We start from the raw sequence: 17,402 nt of genomic DNA, 5'->3' as shown, positions 1-17,402 counted from the left end.
TTCCATTATTATTAAATTTAATTATTTTTGCTCATGTACCCAGTTGTGAACAACGTCAAGAGTTCTAATCTAATAATGCAGACTGTTTGGAAAATATGTGCTGTCAATTAGAGGCATTTTATAATAGAAACGATAAAAAGAGTCATTAATGAAAAGTAGTTTACCTCCCTATGTACTGGCTTCAGTTAATCAAAGGTGCTTTGAAATTGAAATCATTAATTAACTTTGCCTGTTTTTGTACTGATCAAGCACTTTCAGAGTTGCTGGAAATCTGTGAAATTAAGTTCTTCTGTAGAAGAAAGCAAAATGATTGTGGATTATTTTTCAAATACTTTTTATGCTTTTCTCCCAATAACATATTATACATACATTGCTACCCATGTTTAAGTAGAAGAAACAGGCAAAATTAGGCTGGGAAATTACATTGTTGTATTCCATTTTTTATTGGCACCTCATTTACATATTAAATGATCATGTAATAAATAATGAAATACATCAGTTCAATGCATATCTTTTTTTCTTTTATTATTTCCCTGTAATATTATAACAACTGCATTGATACTCAAAATAAATTTAAAATTAGGACTCTGAAAAAAGATTATTGATAAACAGAAAAGCTAGATGACCAAATCCCTGACAGGATGATTTTGTGAATGAATCATTCTGACAAAGGTGTGCCTCCCGCCCCGTTCTCTAGCATGAATTTGACACAGGGAGAAAGTGATGCAGGTCGGCAGAAAGTGTTATATTAGCTTTCCTCCTTGTGCAGTAATTTCCAGGTCACAGTTTCTAGTGGCTGAAACACCATTGTACCTGCTGCATGGATTTTACTTAATTTTGTGACAAAATTATCTATCTTTATTTTTATATAAAGGGTTTCTCCTGAAAATGTTTTTATTTTCACCAGAGGAAGATGAACTTAAATTTCATGGGTTCATATATTTAAAAGTTTGTCTAAAACTTGTTTTCTTCCTTATAATTTCAATCTGAGAGAGCAAACATCTTTCTTTTTGCTGCAAAATGTTTTGTAAACAAAATTCATCAACACTCCCTAGTTGCTAAAGGATAAACAGCTGAACTGAGCCACCTTCTCTAGTGGGAGGTGTCCTTGTCCATTGCAGGGGGGGTTGGAACTTGATGATTTTTAAGGTCCCTTCCAAGTCAAACCATTTTATGAGTCTATGATTCTATTAATTATACTGCCTAGTCCAAGTAAATATGCACAGAACAGTTATAAGTATTACCAGTTGCAGTAAAACAAAATTTAGCTTTGTGTAACATTATTCATGGCAAATTGAATATGGCTACAAGGAACAGTCAGAAAATTTATCCCAGGGATACAATCATACATGTCTTACCCAGTAAGGAGCTTTTCCTGGGTCTACACTACAGAACTTAGGCTGCAAAGAACTTCATGTAAGACGTATAGAGCAGAAGGTGCCAAAAGTCCTTGCCTTTCCCTGGCAGTAATAGGAGTTGAAAGGGTTCAGCAGTATGACAGCAAAAATGCGCTCCTTTTGTTTCTCAGAGAGTCAATCATGTTCTGCAAGGTCACAGGCTGACAAGAAAAGATTTTTAAAAGCTTTTGGCAAAAGGGATGAATAAAGTGCTTTTCAAAATTTGTGTTCATTTCAACTGTCATAGCTGTAATATAATAGTAATTGTAGTAATTTGCTGTATTTCTACCATGTTGGTAACAGTATAACACAAAGGAACAGTGACAGATACATTCTAAAAATAGCCATGCATTTACTATAAGTACATCTATACTCTCCATGGGGAATGCCAATTCTGTTCTGTGTGGGTGAATAAACTTAAGACTTACATAACCTTTGAGTCTTTGGGAATGAAAGGTTAATCTTGATAGATTTAAAATGAAATGACATGTCAGTCTTTTCAATAATCTTTTTGGAATTTAATATAGTATTGGATTATCGCTCTGGAACCCCATAAGGTGGCTTTAAAAAGCTACAGCAGGTCTACTATTCACCATTAAATACTTATAGCAATTTCTGTATGCCTTCCTACATTCCTTACTGCTTGGCTGCCCTATTACTAAACTTGAAAATTTCTTCATAAGATTACATAATATAGTTGTAATTATAAAAGCATGTGATTATATGACTGACCATATTCACATGCATGTATGTTTGGCACAGCTTGACTCTGATCTTAATTGGAAAGAACATGTTACTGAAAGCCACAGTAATCTTAGCTCTGATATTATGAGCCACATCTTCTTTCATTTTTCAGAATAGGCCTATCATTAGGGTGACATATCAGCTCCCATTATGTCAGTATGTCAGATTATACAACATAAGTGATTGTGATATGTCAAACCTGATAGAACTCACTAATAGAGTATAAAAGTTTCCCGTTTTTCTCTTCTACCGCAAACGTGTCCTGCTCTATCGAAACCCAATATAACTAGATGCAATTATTACATGCCAGAATGTGTAGGCACTTACCAATCTCCACCTTTTTCCGTGTACTGAGAGATCCTTCCCTGGTGGATGTTTTCTATGTGGTGCACAAGTAGAATTAGAAACTGAATCGTAAATCCCCAACTCTCCCATTTTGTGCTTAAGTGGCTACCCCTACTCTGTGCCAAGGGATAGCCCTGAACAAATGCCCTCCAGCGTTTTGTTCTGAAATTGTATTAAAGTGGACATCTAGTATTTTTTTCCTGAAGATGTCTTAAAACTCCTGTGGTTTGTGCCTTGGTTTTGGCTTGTTTTTTTCCTTTTTCATTGTGCACAGTCCATTCTCTCCCAGAAGGTTAATATGCTACAGCAGCAGGTAGAGCTTGAGCTTTAAGACCTTTTAGACCTTTAAGACACCTTCTCCTCTGAGGCACAGTTCCCAGCAGGTCATCATCTCCCTGACACTACTATGTCTCCAGATACCTAATGTTAGCCCTTCATACCTCATTTGGCCAAGTGGCTGAAGGTATTTTAACAGTTCAGATTACTGCAATCAATAGTTAAATGCAAGTAGGAGACTGTGGGCGAGACACACTAAAAACCAAAGCAAGAAAGCAAAGTAACCAAGAAGTTGGATGAAGACACACTTTGCAGAGGTGTTTCGGATTACATTTTAGTTATTTCATTCATAACTGCAAAATGTGCTAGAGAGCAAGCGCTAAAGATAAAACACGTTTTGAATGTGTAGGACCAAATAACAACTACTAGAGCTTAAGGGGACTTCTTCAAGCTGTCAGGAAATCAGGAAGTTCTTAAGCACTAGAGGGAAACTATGAATGTATTTGTATTATAAGAGAAAGAAAAACTTGATTCAGTCAAATGTAATTTGACAGAAAGATGACAAAAGAAACTAGGATAGATGTAGTAGCAAAGATTTTCTGGTAGCATAACCTGAATTATGTGCAGTTAGTAACCAACATTCAAGTGAGGTGTTTCTGAGAGATTCCTGGACTGCATATCCATTATTAGCGATTCTTTTATTCCTCAGCTTTTTTGGTATAGGTGAAAGTATCAAATGGATGGCAGGAAGATCTGAATTCAGATGTTCAAAATATATCATTTATGACCTACATATATTCAAGGAAGAGAGAGATATCACCAAACACCAAATGAGACCTTATACAGACTAAACAGTCTTCTGGAACTCCCTTTTCTCTCTACTTTGTCCTTAATTATCTGCCTAAAATTCAGAGTGATAAACGTGAAGGTCTATATTCAAGCGGCATTTTTGGGAAAAGCTGAAGTTTCAAGCCATTTTATTAGGCACTATACAGTCACCAGAATTTCTTCTTTTAAAAAAAAATTAAATGTAAAAGTATTTAAAAAAAATAAAAATACAATACACAATAAAATATTTTCACAAAATAAAAATTACTTCAACGGTATTTGAAGTCTGAAAAATATTCCTTGTGAAAGAGTTACAGCTTTCTATATATTAAATGTATCCAAGAGAATTTCAAGTGTTAATTTTAGCATGGCTAATGAGTACCAAAAGTGTGAGAAGATTTTCTGCTAAAAAGGGCTTCTCAGCCTAAAAAGAAAGAGGCATTTTAAGAACCAGAAGCTGGAGTCCAAATTTAGATATATTTAGACAAGACAGAAGGTCCTTATTTTGTAAAATAAAAGCTTACTAGAAAAAACACTTTGTAGTGTTCTATCATATTCTTAGCCATCACTTGAAAACTTTAAATCAATATTGGTTGTCATTCTTTAAAATATGCCGTAATATGAGTTTCACCAGTACCACACTGAATTCTGCAACTTGGGTTATGCAGTATCTTTCATTAGATGATTTACGTTAAAAATCTACAGCCTTAAAAATCTATAGCTCATATAACATCTAAAAAGATCCAGACCCATAGTGAAAGCAGTTAGTTAGAACCACCTGCTAAAAACCATAGAAATTTCCCAGACTGCCTGCTAAACAAAACAAAACAATACTCTGCAACTCCTGCAAGTTCATTTCCTCCTGCCACTGCTTTCTCTGCCAGAAGCTCCTTTGCCCATGCATGTGTTTTGACAGGTGGCATTTCTTTTTCCCCTTTCTTACTTATACATCGGGTTGGCAATTTCTTTTGCTGGCCTGTTTTTTTGTCCCAGTTCAGATTGTCTGTCTCTGCATCCAGACCTGCTTGTTGTCATCTTGTGCCAGACCACTGGAAAGGTGTCTGGACCTAGAACTGCCTTCTTGCTTCGTGGGAGGTTGCTGTACAGAATGAGGTTGCACGAGGAGTCTTTCCACAACATTTGCAAATAATGTCAATATTCTACTGAGCTCTGCTTGGAGGACTGTGACTCACTTTTTTTGGCATTATAAATACATCTGACGTTATAAGTACATCTGGGTAAAATGCTGAAGATGAAATGCTTTTAACTTAAAAAGATCTTTGAAAATAAGTACAAGTCCAGCCCAGGGGAAAAAACATTAACAGCCCTTTCCAAAGACATGGAAGGTCTTGGCTAGCCTTTAGTAAATGGCTCTAAATTAATCAAAGCAAGGTTTTGGACAACAATAATGCCATAAGCATCCTGTATGTGCATGTTGGCATCTGCTTTGATGGTGAGGAGAAATTTTACTTGGTAAGTTTGGGAAAACTGTTACTGTTACTGCTCCAAACCTTTGCAAAGATGTTTTCAAAACATTTTCAAACTTGGTTCTTAAAAAGAACAAAAGGAGCTTTCTTCCAAAATGTTTCAGAGCAATATTGAATTGTCTTCTGAACACTATAGATTATTGAAAGAATGACATTTCTATTAACCTCTGTAGGACAATTGTTCAAAGAGGATGAAAAGTCTTACCTGTTTGTTATTGCTGCATCTGAGAAGAGAATCTTTCTATTGAATGATAAAATTATGGAATTCATTTAGTAGTTTTTGGGTCACATCCTAAAAGGAGGAAAAATATATATCCACAGACATCTCCAATAATTTTTCAAATTAATAACTAATCTGCAATTTCTATAACATAAAATCAATTCAGCAGATTTTAAGGAAATTAAATAACGTCTTCAGATTAAACAATCTTAAGGTTCCTTGTTTCTGAAATTGCCATAAATATGCAATTTATCAGGATAGTCCTGACAAGCAAATGAAAATAACTTTTTTTCTAATTTTTGAATTTTTGTCTAACTTTTTGAACTAATTAAAAGTTTTTGGAAAAAGGTTTTTATTGATACAAAATAGTTCAGGCACAGTATGAAAACAAAGCAGATGAGAAACAGAGACTTCTCTGATCAAATATCAAAAAGATATTAAAAGTGTTTTATGATCTTCAGCGAAGAAAATGTGACTCCTCCTTATTGTCCATCTTCCTGATCCTAATACCCCAACTTCTTTCACCCTTATGTAGCCTGTCAAGATCCCTAGGAGAAAGAAAATATAAATTGGTGCTACGGTATTTTAACAAAGATATTTACTTTGTAAATCTTTGAAAAACTATGTGAGTATGAAAAAAGAATCTGGAAAACAATCATCAGCACAGATGTTTAAAATTCTTTCATTGATGTAATTTCACTTGGACATCAGTTGGTAGAATTATTTCATGCTGACATATGCTGTCAGTGTTGGCACACTTAGTAGGTGTGCTTACTGTACTTGCTTACTCTGACACTCGGCACAGTAAAATATGGCATTGAGCAGAAGTTGATTTAGTGGATATTTTTACAGAGATCTGAGGGAGATATTCCTTTCAGCCACATAGCTACTGCCAAAGTCCTCGGTACCTCTGCTCAGCTACAACTATGCTTTCATGGGTACAATGCTGTAACATTCTCCTGTTTCAGAGGAGCTTTTTGCTGCAGTATGACTCTTAACGTTCATGATTTAAACTAAACTACATTTTTAAAGAAAAAGGGATTTTAAACAGTAAGGGTGAGATCATAGATGGTGTTTTCCAAAGTGAGCTAGTTATTTAGGAAGGCAGTTCCTGCTTCAAAGGTGACTGCCACATATAGAGTCAGATTTTTAGAAACTGCACTGAAATACTAAAATTATGCTGCCTCTGTGCCACCAGTTGCTTAGTTGTGGGTCAGAGTTGGGGTTGTCCTTGCTTTACTTCAGAGGATACCTTACCTCTCAGAGGGTGGTGTGCCTCCTGAGGGGTGTGAAGATTAAGAAAAGGTGCACACTGAAGCAAACTGGAGTTCTCACCTTGCTTATGCAGTTGGTTTTCTTCCATGTCAGAAGCAGCTTGTGAGGAAGGCTGATACATGCTTGAGTCTTTCAACAGAGTAGACTCAAGATGCTGCCATAGTAGTGTAAGGTTAGGAGCATACTCCAGATTTTAATAGGGGTTCGTATATAATGTATGAGCACAATCATTCAGAGTCAAGTTCATATTTTTTCCAGTGTATAGTACATTGCTTTAGAAAGTTTTAGGAGGTATAAAATGAAATGTATAGTCTGCAAAAATCCCTAACCAAAAATCCAAAAAACAAACCAAGACTAAGCATACTGAAGAACAAGATGACTTATTTTGATTTTAATGAAATATTCAATCATTTATATTTAAATATTTAAATTCTACCAGGTTCTTTTAACTCTGAGAGAGCCCATATTTAAAAATACAGACTTTAAACTCCAATTTGTAGAAGAAAAATAACCATAGTGTTGTGTTTTAAGCTGAATTGGCCAATTATGGACAAGACATGCTCTCCTCCCACTTCTCGCCCTGAGGAGATGAGGAGAGATAAAGACATTTACAAGTTTAGAAAGAATTAAACTACTCTAACAAAGTATTGATAATAAAAATAAAAATAAAATAATGAAATAGATACAATATATACAAAACCATAACAAGCTCCATATCCATATCAAAACCATATCATGATGTCACTGGCAGGCACTGGGGAAGTCCCAGACTGGACTCAGAAACAGATGGGAACTGGATTCCAGATTTGGATTCAGAAACACATGGATCGGGATCAAAGGTAGACAAACAGACAGGGTCCTCTTTGGACGTTGGCCATTGAAGACAGAGGGCTGACCCTTGCATCCCTCAGATTTTATACTGAGCGTGATGCAGATGGGATGGAGTACCCTGTTGGTCAGGTTTGGGTCACCTGTCCTGTCCGCTCCTCCCCACAGGTGTGACCCCTCTACGCTTTTCCGCTTCCGACCTTCCAACAGGGCACACAACAAAGTTATCTGACCTTGGCTGTTATAGCAATAAGTATAATCAGGAGCCTCTCTGCATACCGTTCCTTGGCATGAACTATAAACATTGGTCTTATCACTTTGAGAACGAACAGTTTTCTCCACAACATGCTGTTAATTTCAGAGTTAGAAGAGGCCTCGTTAAGAAGTAAGACTACTGAACAGGAAGTTTGTTCTATTTTACCTCAAACCAGGACATTCTACCCCTTATTCCATTCCATTTGTATCTTGCTCGTATCACTAATGATTTTTTCTATCGAATCTATACACACATATATAGATAAATACATACATGCAGGTTACTCATTTATGATTTGTCTTACATAGGTAGACTAAAAATGGAAACTGGACTACAGCACTCCAAACACTTTATTGAAGGTTATAATAGTTTTGATTTTGATGTTGATGTTAGTTCAAACCAAAAGCCAACACTTTTCTCTTTTCAATTTTGGGCTTAATATTGGATCAAAGGAAGTTTATTGCCTTTTCAGATGTATAATTGGTTTCATCAGAGTTAGGTAGTATGTGGAAGAGGCTAACTTTGTAAATTGAGTAATCTTACAATACTTTTTGCTAGAAGTGTTGTAGGCTAACAAAAAAAAAAGAAAAAAGTGTTGATGAATATATCAGTGTAACATTGTATTACAAAGAAAAGCTTATGAAAGCTAGACACAATTAAACACAGCATTGATAAGCAAAAATACCATCATAAATAAAACATCAAACATAATAAGGGACCTATGAAGAGGTATTTTAAATATATAGGAAACAAATCATCTGTAAAGTCTGATACTTCAGGCAATTAAAGGGAACAAGAAGGAAGTCTGACAGGTGTTTATATTAATATTACTAAGTGCTCAAATGAAGTCTTTGCCTTCAGAAAGGAAGCTTATTATCAACACTTGAAGTTTGAATATAATTTGCTAGAGCAATGAATTATTGTAATAGCACAAAGACAACTAGCTTAACTCAGCTTATTGAGTTCAATGCAGAAGTCATTTTAAATTCTGTGAAGTTCAATTACAATGACATATTTTTTCAAATGGTACACTTGAATCTGAAACCTATGAAGTGGACAGGGAGCAAGGAACTAGTGTTTCTAGGTACTTTTCTTGTCTGATACCCAGTGAGGCAACACCTTGATGTATGTACTACATTGCAGGAAAGAGTATGAAGCAACAAGTTAGCCTTCACCCACTTTGTGCTGCTTCCGAGACCACTCACTAAAACGAATTAGTCAAATTAGTTCACATTACATTAGTTCAAGTGTAATGTTGTGACTTGCTCCTGCAAACTGGAGACATCGCCTGTGATTCTGCCTATAATGTAATCTGTAAGACATCAAAAATTATTACAAAAAATTGGGAGGGTTCCTTTTCACTGCAATGAACTTTTGGAGATGTTTTGATGTTACTTTTTAGCAGTTAAAAGCAATGTTGCAGAGTTAATCCAAAGCGAGTTATTCAAACAAGTACAGTACAAACCAGATTTTCTAGAATTCCACAGAAACAGGGAAGGTCAGATGTTTCAAGACAGTTAATCTCTCCCTTGACCCATAGAAGTCTAGCAATTTTTAATGCTTTATATCTTGTTATTGTTTGTTCTTACTGGGAACTGTTAAAAGCAAACTCCTTTGACAATCCAATCTACAACCCTGTTTTACTAGCACCCAAGAATAAAAAAAAATATTTTCTCAGTATTTGTAATATGCACTGTAAGTAACCATTAACAGTAGAAGGAAAAAAAGTACAATTTATGCAAAACATTTTAGGTCTACAATTTAGATGAGTTTTCTGAGCACTCACACTGTTTCATGTCTTCCACAATAAGGAAACCAAAAAAAAGAGGCACTATATGCCCATTGGTCTGAAGTCATATATTTGGACTCTGTAAATCCTGAGCCTGAAAGTTTACCCCACATGGAGATTAGTCATGTAACAATGTAGAAGTACCACAAATGGGATTTGCAAAAAAATAGAGACAAGGTCTTTCACAGTCATGAGTGACCAAATATGTTTTTGACTTGTCTATATCTCTATTTTTGCTTTTGTAAACCCGTAACTCATCTTGCTGGCAAGTTTACCATTCACAGTCTGACTTAGATGCCATCATTTTGTAAAATCCTCCTTTTTATCATTACACATGAGAAAGAGAAAGTATGATTTAAAGCAATGATTGGAAAACAAAGAATGATAAGCCAATGCTATTTTGTTCTCAGATGACAGGATCTTGTTAGAAAGAAACGTTTACCTTTCTCCCCTTGAAAAATGTGGCTTGGATTAATGGAATTGCCTTTTCTTCAAGAACAGCCTGGTTAATACAGTGGAACTGATCCATCCCATTAGAGATCCAGCATAATCTTCAAAGCAGGTGGATGCTGCCAAAAGAAGATGATAAAATTTCCTGGTATATATGGGGTGTGATCAGAGTCACTCAAGCTGAGAAGGAGACTCAGAGGAGACCCTTCCAAACTATTCTTAGTTTAACCAGAGCTTAGTGGATCTGCTTACAGTAGGACAGCAGTCACATGTTTTGCTGTAATGGCCATTGTGGACTCTAGAATATAAGTGTTTATTTAACAATATGGCAGTTGTTGTACCAAACATGTGGCAAGTGCCTGTGGAAGGGTCACAGTGTGTAACTCCGTCTTGGCAGTGACACAAAGGTTCCCTCAGAAGTTTTCTTTCACTCTTACCCAGAGTAGCTTATTATCTCATACTGAGAAAACATTTGCATTTTCAACACAAAGATTATTTGATGTTCTATCGTCGCTTAGATGCCTGCAGCTTGACAACTTTATTCCTCCCTCTGAAGTTTTTCTGGACTGTTCAGTCAGAAAACACCTCTACTCTTTCTCCTGTCTCTGATCCAGAGAAATCATTACATCCTTCTGTCCCCCCTGACCTAACAAAACCATCAAGTAAATCCTTTGGCTGCTTTCCCAGTTTCTTTCTTATCTAGATCTGTTTGGCTGCCTAACAGTTCTTGGATATTTCTAGGAAACTGCAGCAACTTGTCTGCAACAGAGGTTCTATCAAGTCCCTGCTAGTTGGTTACCTTCTCCACAGCTGTCCAAAGCCCAGATATCTTGGTTTGCCCATTTTTTCTGCACTTAACAGTTCCAGCTGCCAGCAGGTTACTTCAATCCAATTTAGGCACACTGCTCCACCATAGGCACACCAAACCCAATTTATTAATAAATGGCAGCTGTCTCTTGTATATGATTATGGAAATGACAAGTGATGGGAGGACCAAAGCCATGGGGACCTACCAGGTCTCCCCAGGCATTACTAATTGCTCAGTAGAATACGATTTATGCTGGCAAAAGAGCATTAAGCCCACAATCTGTGTGTATGGTGTTAACAGAGTCTAAAGGCTGCTAAGGTAAATGATCTTCAATAGGAGCCCTGCAAGTACCAAGCCCATGTGTGATGTTCTCCTGTGGTCTGCCTCTCCCATTAATTCCCTTTAACTGTGTTAGTAATATAGACAGGTTTTTTTTTAAAAAAAATCTCGTTGTACTTTTCAAACAAAACAATCTTTGCTTGCTTTGTCAGCTTTGTTGTCACTATATATTTTACATTATATTGTAATGATAAAAAGCAGTCTAAACTTCATCTTCCAGTTTCACGCTGAGAGATAACTCAGGTTGCAGGTCCATCCTACTCTGTTCCAACCTGGCAACAAATTCCAGGAACTGAGATTCCCGCCCCGACTCAAGCATGTTGCAGGATAAAGGCCTGTGTATTTATCTTCCAAATCCTTCAAACTTATACCAGTACTGACTTAAATTTTTCTTGTTGTTGTCCTCTCGAATGACAAAGGATATTGTCATTCAAGGCTGGCAACAGTACTTTGTCAAAGCACTGTCTTGAGCTATCAGAGAAAATTATAAGTGAGAAAGATAATATTCTATTTTAGCTACTACTGTGAGAAGATGTGAGGAGCATCATTTGTTACATGGCCTTATGATCCTCAACTCAAAAGAAGTTATTTTCTTATTTCCTTAGCATCCTTTTGGGTAGAAAACAAGAGCGAATACCGCTTGTGCAGCAAAGTGCTACAGCTGAATTGCTTCTAAAATTATTCCAATTCCAAAACTAGTTCTGCTTGATAATCCCAGAGAAATATCTACAAAAATAAATGTTGGTAGTGTTTTCCTTTCAATTACTTTGTTAAGAGACAATTTTAGGACTGTGAGTTCTGTGATTTCCAGACAATTACAAACTTTGTTGTTTTGTTTGGTTGGTTTTTTATATATCCTTGCTGAGGATTTTTTTTTTTACAAGGACTGTTGTGAATTTAAAAAGTAGAGTTAATTCTACCTGACAACAGCAGAATCTTTTCAACCTTGTAAAACTGATAGTTTTCCTTGAAGGTGTATCTTAAAGGACTAAAAAGTGATGATATTAATTCACTCTGCCTGAAGCAACCTCTTTAAATTAAAGCTGTCATTTGAGTAAATCTCAAACTATTTTGAAAACCAGCTTAAAGAGTTTGCTGGGAAGAAATACAAGTCCTTTAAAAGCAAATATCATAACATTTGCTTAGTTCCATTAGAATTTATGTGAAAAAACCCCAACATGACTTATCAGAAGAACCTGGAAAAGGCCACCTGAGCAAACCATCACCACCACCTCACACAGGAGATAAAGGTAGCAGCCTCTCTCTGAGAATAAGGCAAAGATTTTCTCAGGAATATCAACATAAAATGTATCTCACTTTCTATTCAAGGTGCATTTTTTTGGGATGCCTTTCCCTGGTTTGAGATAGCTTTCAGAGTCATGCCACTGACATTTAAGTCAGTGCCTACTGAAGATTATTTCTGCAAGGAGAAGGCTGCCTGCTAAAGAGGCAGCCTGGACCCTGCCAAACCTCAGACAAAGGCAGGTTTACTTCCATCTGGGTCTGCCCACAGAAGGAGAATAGCTGAAGCCTGGAGCTGCTGCTTTGTTCAAAAATCCCGTGGTTACTTACCCTAGCAATAGCTAAAAGTTCCTGCTCCTCACCCATCTTTCCTCTGGGATTTCTCCAGCTGAGGGTGAAGGAGCCAGGCTAAATATCAGAGAGGCAGAGACCAAAGCGCTGGGCATGAGAGGCAGAAACAACTTAGACCACCAAAGCCTGCTTAGGTCATCTGTCTGGGACCCCAAATCTATGGGGAAAAGGGGGCAATCAAAATTTAATCATAGAATCATAGAATCATAGAATCGTCTAGGTTGGAAGAGACCCTTGGGATCATCGAGTCCAACCACCTACCCTACTCTACAAAGTTCTCCCCTATACCATATCCTCCAACACCACATCTAAACGTCTCTCAAACACATCCAGGGATGGTGACTCAACCACCTCCCTGGGCAGCGTATTCCAATGCCCGACCACTCTTTCTGTGAAAAATTCTTTCCTAATGTTCGGTCTAAACCTACCCAGCTGGAGTTTGAAGCCATTCCCTCTCGTTCTGTCATTAATTACCTGTGCGAAGAGACCAGCACCAACCTCTCTACAGTGTCCTTTCAAGTAGTTGTAGAGAATGATGAGGTCTCCCCTCAGCCTCCTCTTCCTCATACTAAACAGTCCCAGCTCCTTCAACCGCTCTTCATAGGATTTGTCTTCCAGGCCCTTCACCAGCTTCGTTGCCCTCCTCTGCACTCGCTCCAGCACCTCGATATCTCTCTTGGATTGAGGTGCCCAAAACTGGACACAATACTCGAGGTGTGGCCTCACCAGTGCTGAGTACAGGGGCACAATCACCTCCCTCCTTCTGCTGGTCACGCTATTTCTAATAGAAGCCAGGATGCCGTTGGCTTTCTTGGCCACCTGGGCACACTGCCGGCTCATATTCAGCCACTTGTCAATTAGAACCCCCAGGTCTCTTTCTTCCAGGCAGCTTTCCAGCCACATTTCCCCAAGCCTGTAGCGCTGCTTGGGGTTATTGTGGCGCAAGTGCAGAACCTGGCACTTGCCCTTGTTGAAACTCATACCATTGGTGTTGGCCCAATGATCCAATCTATCTAAGTCTCTCTGTAGAGCTTCCCTATCCTCCTGGGAATCAACACTCCTGCTTAACTTGGTGTCATCTGTGAACTTGCTGATGATACACCCTATGTCCTTGTCGAGATCATCAATAAAGATGTTAAACAGAAATGGTCCTAACACTGAGCCCTGAGGCACACCACTTGTGACCAGCCGCCAGCTGGATTTAAATCCATTGAGCACCACTCTTTGGGACCTTCCAGTCAGCCAGTGCTTGATCCAGCGGATCGTATGCTCATCCAGGCCATGTGAAGCCAATTTTTCCACAAGAATTGCATGGGGGACAGTATCAAATGCTTTTCGAAAGTCCAGGTATACAATATCAACAGCCTTTCCTTCGTCCAATAATCTGGTTATCTTGTCATAGAAGGAGATCAGGTTCGTCTGGCAGGACCTGCCTTCTATAAACCCATGCTGACTAGGCCTGATCCCCTGGTTGCCCATTATGTGGGTTTTGATGGCACTCAAGATCAACCTGCTCCATGACCTTCCCTGGTATCGAGGTTAGACTGACAGGTCTATAGTTTCCTGGATCTTCCTTTTTGCCTTTCTTGTACATGGGTGTTACATTTGCCACCCTCCAGTCCATTGGGACCTCCCCAGTTAGCCATGACTTCCTGAAAATGATGGGAAGCAGTTTGGTGAGCACGTCTGCCAACTCTTTCAGCACTCTTGGGTGTAGCCCATCCGGTCCCATAGACTTGTGTGCATCCAAGCGGCATAGCAGATCACTGATCTCTTCCTCTTTAATCGTGATGCTCTCATTCTGCTTCCCCTCCCTGTCTCCTAACTCATGAGGCTGGGTGTCCAGGGAACAGCTAGTTCCACTGCTAAAGACTGACACGAAGTAGGCGTTGAGCACCTCAGCCTTTTCCTCATCCTTTGTGACTGTGTTTCCTTCTGCATCCAGTAAAGGAGGGAGATTTTCCCTAACCCTCCTTTTGTTGTTAATGAATTTATAGAAACATTTTTTATTATCCTTAACAGCTGCAGCTAGGTTGAGCTCTAGCTGCACTTTGGCTCTCCTTATTTTCTCCCTGCATAGCTTTGCTACATCTTTATAGTGTTCATGAGAGACTTGCCCCCTCTTCCAAAGGTCGTAGACTCTCTTTCGTTTTTGAGATCCAGCAAGAGATCCCTATTTAGCCAGGCTGGCCTCCTACCCCACCTACTTGTTTTTCGGCACATGGGAACAGCCTGCTCCTGTGCCTTTAAGACTTCTTTCCTGAGGTATGTCCATCCTTCCTGGACTCCTGTATCCTTAAGGGCATCCTCCCAAGGGATTTTGTCTAGCAGTCTTCTGAACAGATTAAAGTTTGTCCTCCAGAAGTCTAAGGTGGCAGTTTTGGTAACCCTTCTCCTTGTTTCTCCAAGGATAGAGAACTCAATCATCTCATGATCACTGTGCCCTAGATGGCCTCCAACCTTTGCTTCTCCCACAAGTTCTTCCCTGTTCACAAGGAGCAGGTCTAGGAGGGCACTTTCCCTGGTCAGCTCACTTATCAGCTGCATGAGGAAGTTATCCTCCACACATCATTGAGTCAGAATCTTCAACCTGAGCCCAGTGAAGAGGAGATGATGTTAACTAAGGAGAATCTAACAGAGGGAATGCTCTTCCATAGGCAAAAGTATCAAGGCAGGAAATTTCTCAAAACTAATTTAATTCTCTTTCCCCTCTGTCAGAACACTGATTGTACAAGAGATGCAGAAAGATTAAGATCCCTGCAGAAGACAAGGATAATTTTAAATCAAAAGATAGATTGTGAAACAAATTAAATGCATAAATCAAATAGGACCTTGCTTTCCATTAACATATTCTCGTGCTATGTTTTGCATCCTTTTCTTTATGATTTCTAACTCCAGAAAGCATATTTCAGGGAAAATTGCATGCAGACACAATCTGAGAGTAGACGTATACCGGCAGGTCTGGAGAAGAACCTATCTCCTGCAACACTGCCTGTAATCTTAGATACACATGTAAGACTTTTTTTGTTGACTGACATCTGATGAACAGATATGGTGACCTCAGAAAACTTTTACTTTTCCAATCTTGGCCTTTTAATACCAGTTAAAGGAAGGATTCGGGTACAGAGGAGAGCAATGAAGCTGGTGAAGGGCCTGGAGCATAAGTTGTATGAAGAATGATTGAGGGAGCTGGGACTGTTTAGTTTGAGGAAGAGGAGACTGAGGGGAGACCTCATCACTCTCTACAACTACTTGAAAGGACATTGTAGAGAGGTTGGTGCTGGTTTCTTCTCACAAGCAAATAGCGACAGAACAAGAGGGAATGGCTTCAAGCTGCAACAGAGTAGGTTTAGACTGGACATTAGGAAGAAATTCTTCACAGTAAGAGTGATCAGACACTGGAACAGGCTGCCCAGGGAAGTGGTTGAGTCACCATCCTTGGATGAGTTTAAGAGTCGTTTAGATGTGGTGTTGGGGGATATGGTGCAGGGAAAAACTTTGTAGAGTAGGGAAGATGGTTGGACTCGATGATCTCAAGGGTCTTTTCCAACCTGAATGATTCTATGATTCTATGATTCTATGCATGCAGAAGTGCTTTTGGTGGGTTGGAATTGTCCAAGACTAATGGCTGAAGCAAAGCTTTACATCCTTTTTAGTGGCTCAGAATGAACAAGAAAATCTTCTCAGGATTCAGGCTTAATAGGGACATAGAAATTAATGATGCTAGCCATTTTCCTTAGCAAGGGAAAATCCCTCCTTATGTAAGAAACCGACATTTCATGTGCCTTCCAAGACTATTATTCAGACATAGCTTTTCAGATTCAAACATGAAAGTTCACCTTTGCATTTCAAATTTTCCTACGTATACATCTCTTTTAGGGTGGATTAGTGGGAATGTTTGTCTAGTGCCTTGAAATACAGTACCAAGAACACAACGCCATAAATAGTACATTGTAGTAATTTTGCATCATCTAAAAATACAAGTTGACTCTATAGCCCAGATGATTTTCACTTAACAGAATTGTGAATTCCAGACTGCATCAGTTCTGCACATGGTAAAAATCTGCTAGCTGCTTTACTATCATTAATATGTACAGGATGCCACCTACTAAGAGAGGGGGGTGCCAAGAACAGCACAAATCATTCACAGGATTGAGAAAGAGCAGCAAAATATTTCACATTACAAACTCAAAAGACTTGTGAGTGTACCTATAGAATAGTGCAGGGATTTCTGCTCATGATTCATTGATTTAATCCACGCAACTCCAGCAATTATGGTTTTTTGCAACAATATAGGCACATTTTACCAGGAAGTGTGGATATAGCTGCACTGCAGCATTTAAGTATAGAGGAGCAGTTATTGTAGCCTATTAATACTTTCTGCAAGTTCAATATGCTTTAATAGTATGCCACTGTTTTAAAGAATCATATAACAAGCCAAATATACTACACTGCTGAGAAATTAAGGGTTGGCAGCAGCAATTCAGTGTAGGCAAAATTGGATTAAACCTCCCCTTCCTCAAGGGATAAGATCAAAATAGCTCATGCTGGATTGTAGTGTGTCCAGAGCAGCTAGCACACAATTTTGCAGCAGGAGAAAAGTTCACAAAAGAAGATAGGGGAAGACAGGTTAGAAGGAAACTGAGATCAAAAGATTCAGGATGGCTGAGTTTGGGGAAACTGTGAGGCTGTGGAAGACATAAGTTTCCAAGATACAACTGATGTGGAGGCTGTGAATGCAGATGATGAGAAAAAAAGGCCATGTCT

Source organism: Numenius arquata, chromosome 9, assembly GCF_964106895.1.
Source record: "Numenius arquata chromosome 9, bNumArq3.hap1.1, whole genome shotgun sequence".
NCBI classification, from domain to species: Eukaryota; Metazoa; Chordata; class Aves; order Charadriiformes; family Scolopacidae; genus Numenius; species Numenius arquata.
The sequence above is the reverse complement of the archived record's forward strand: the minus strand, read 5'-3'. Positions refer to the sequence as shown.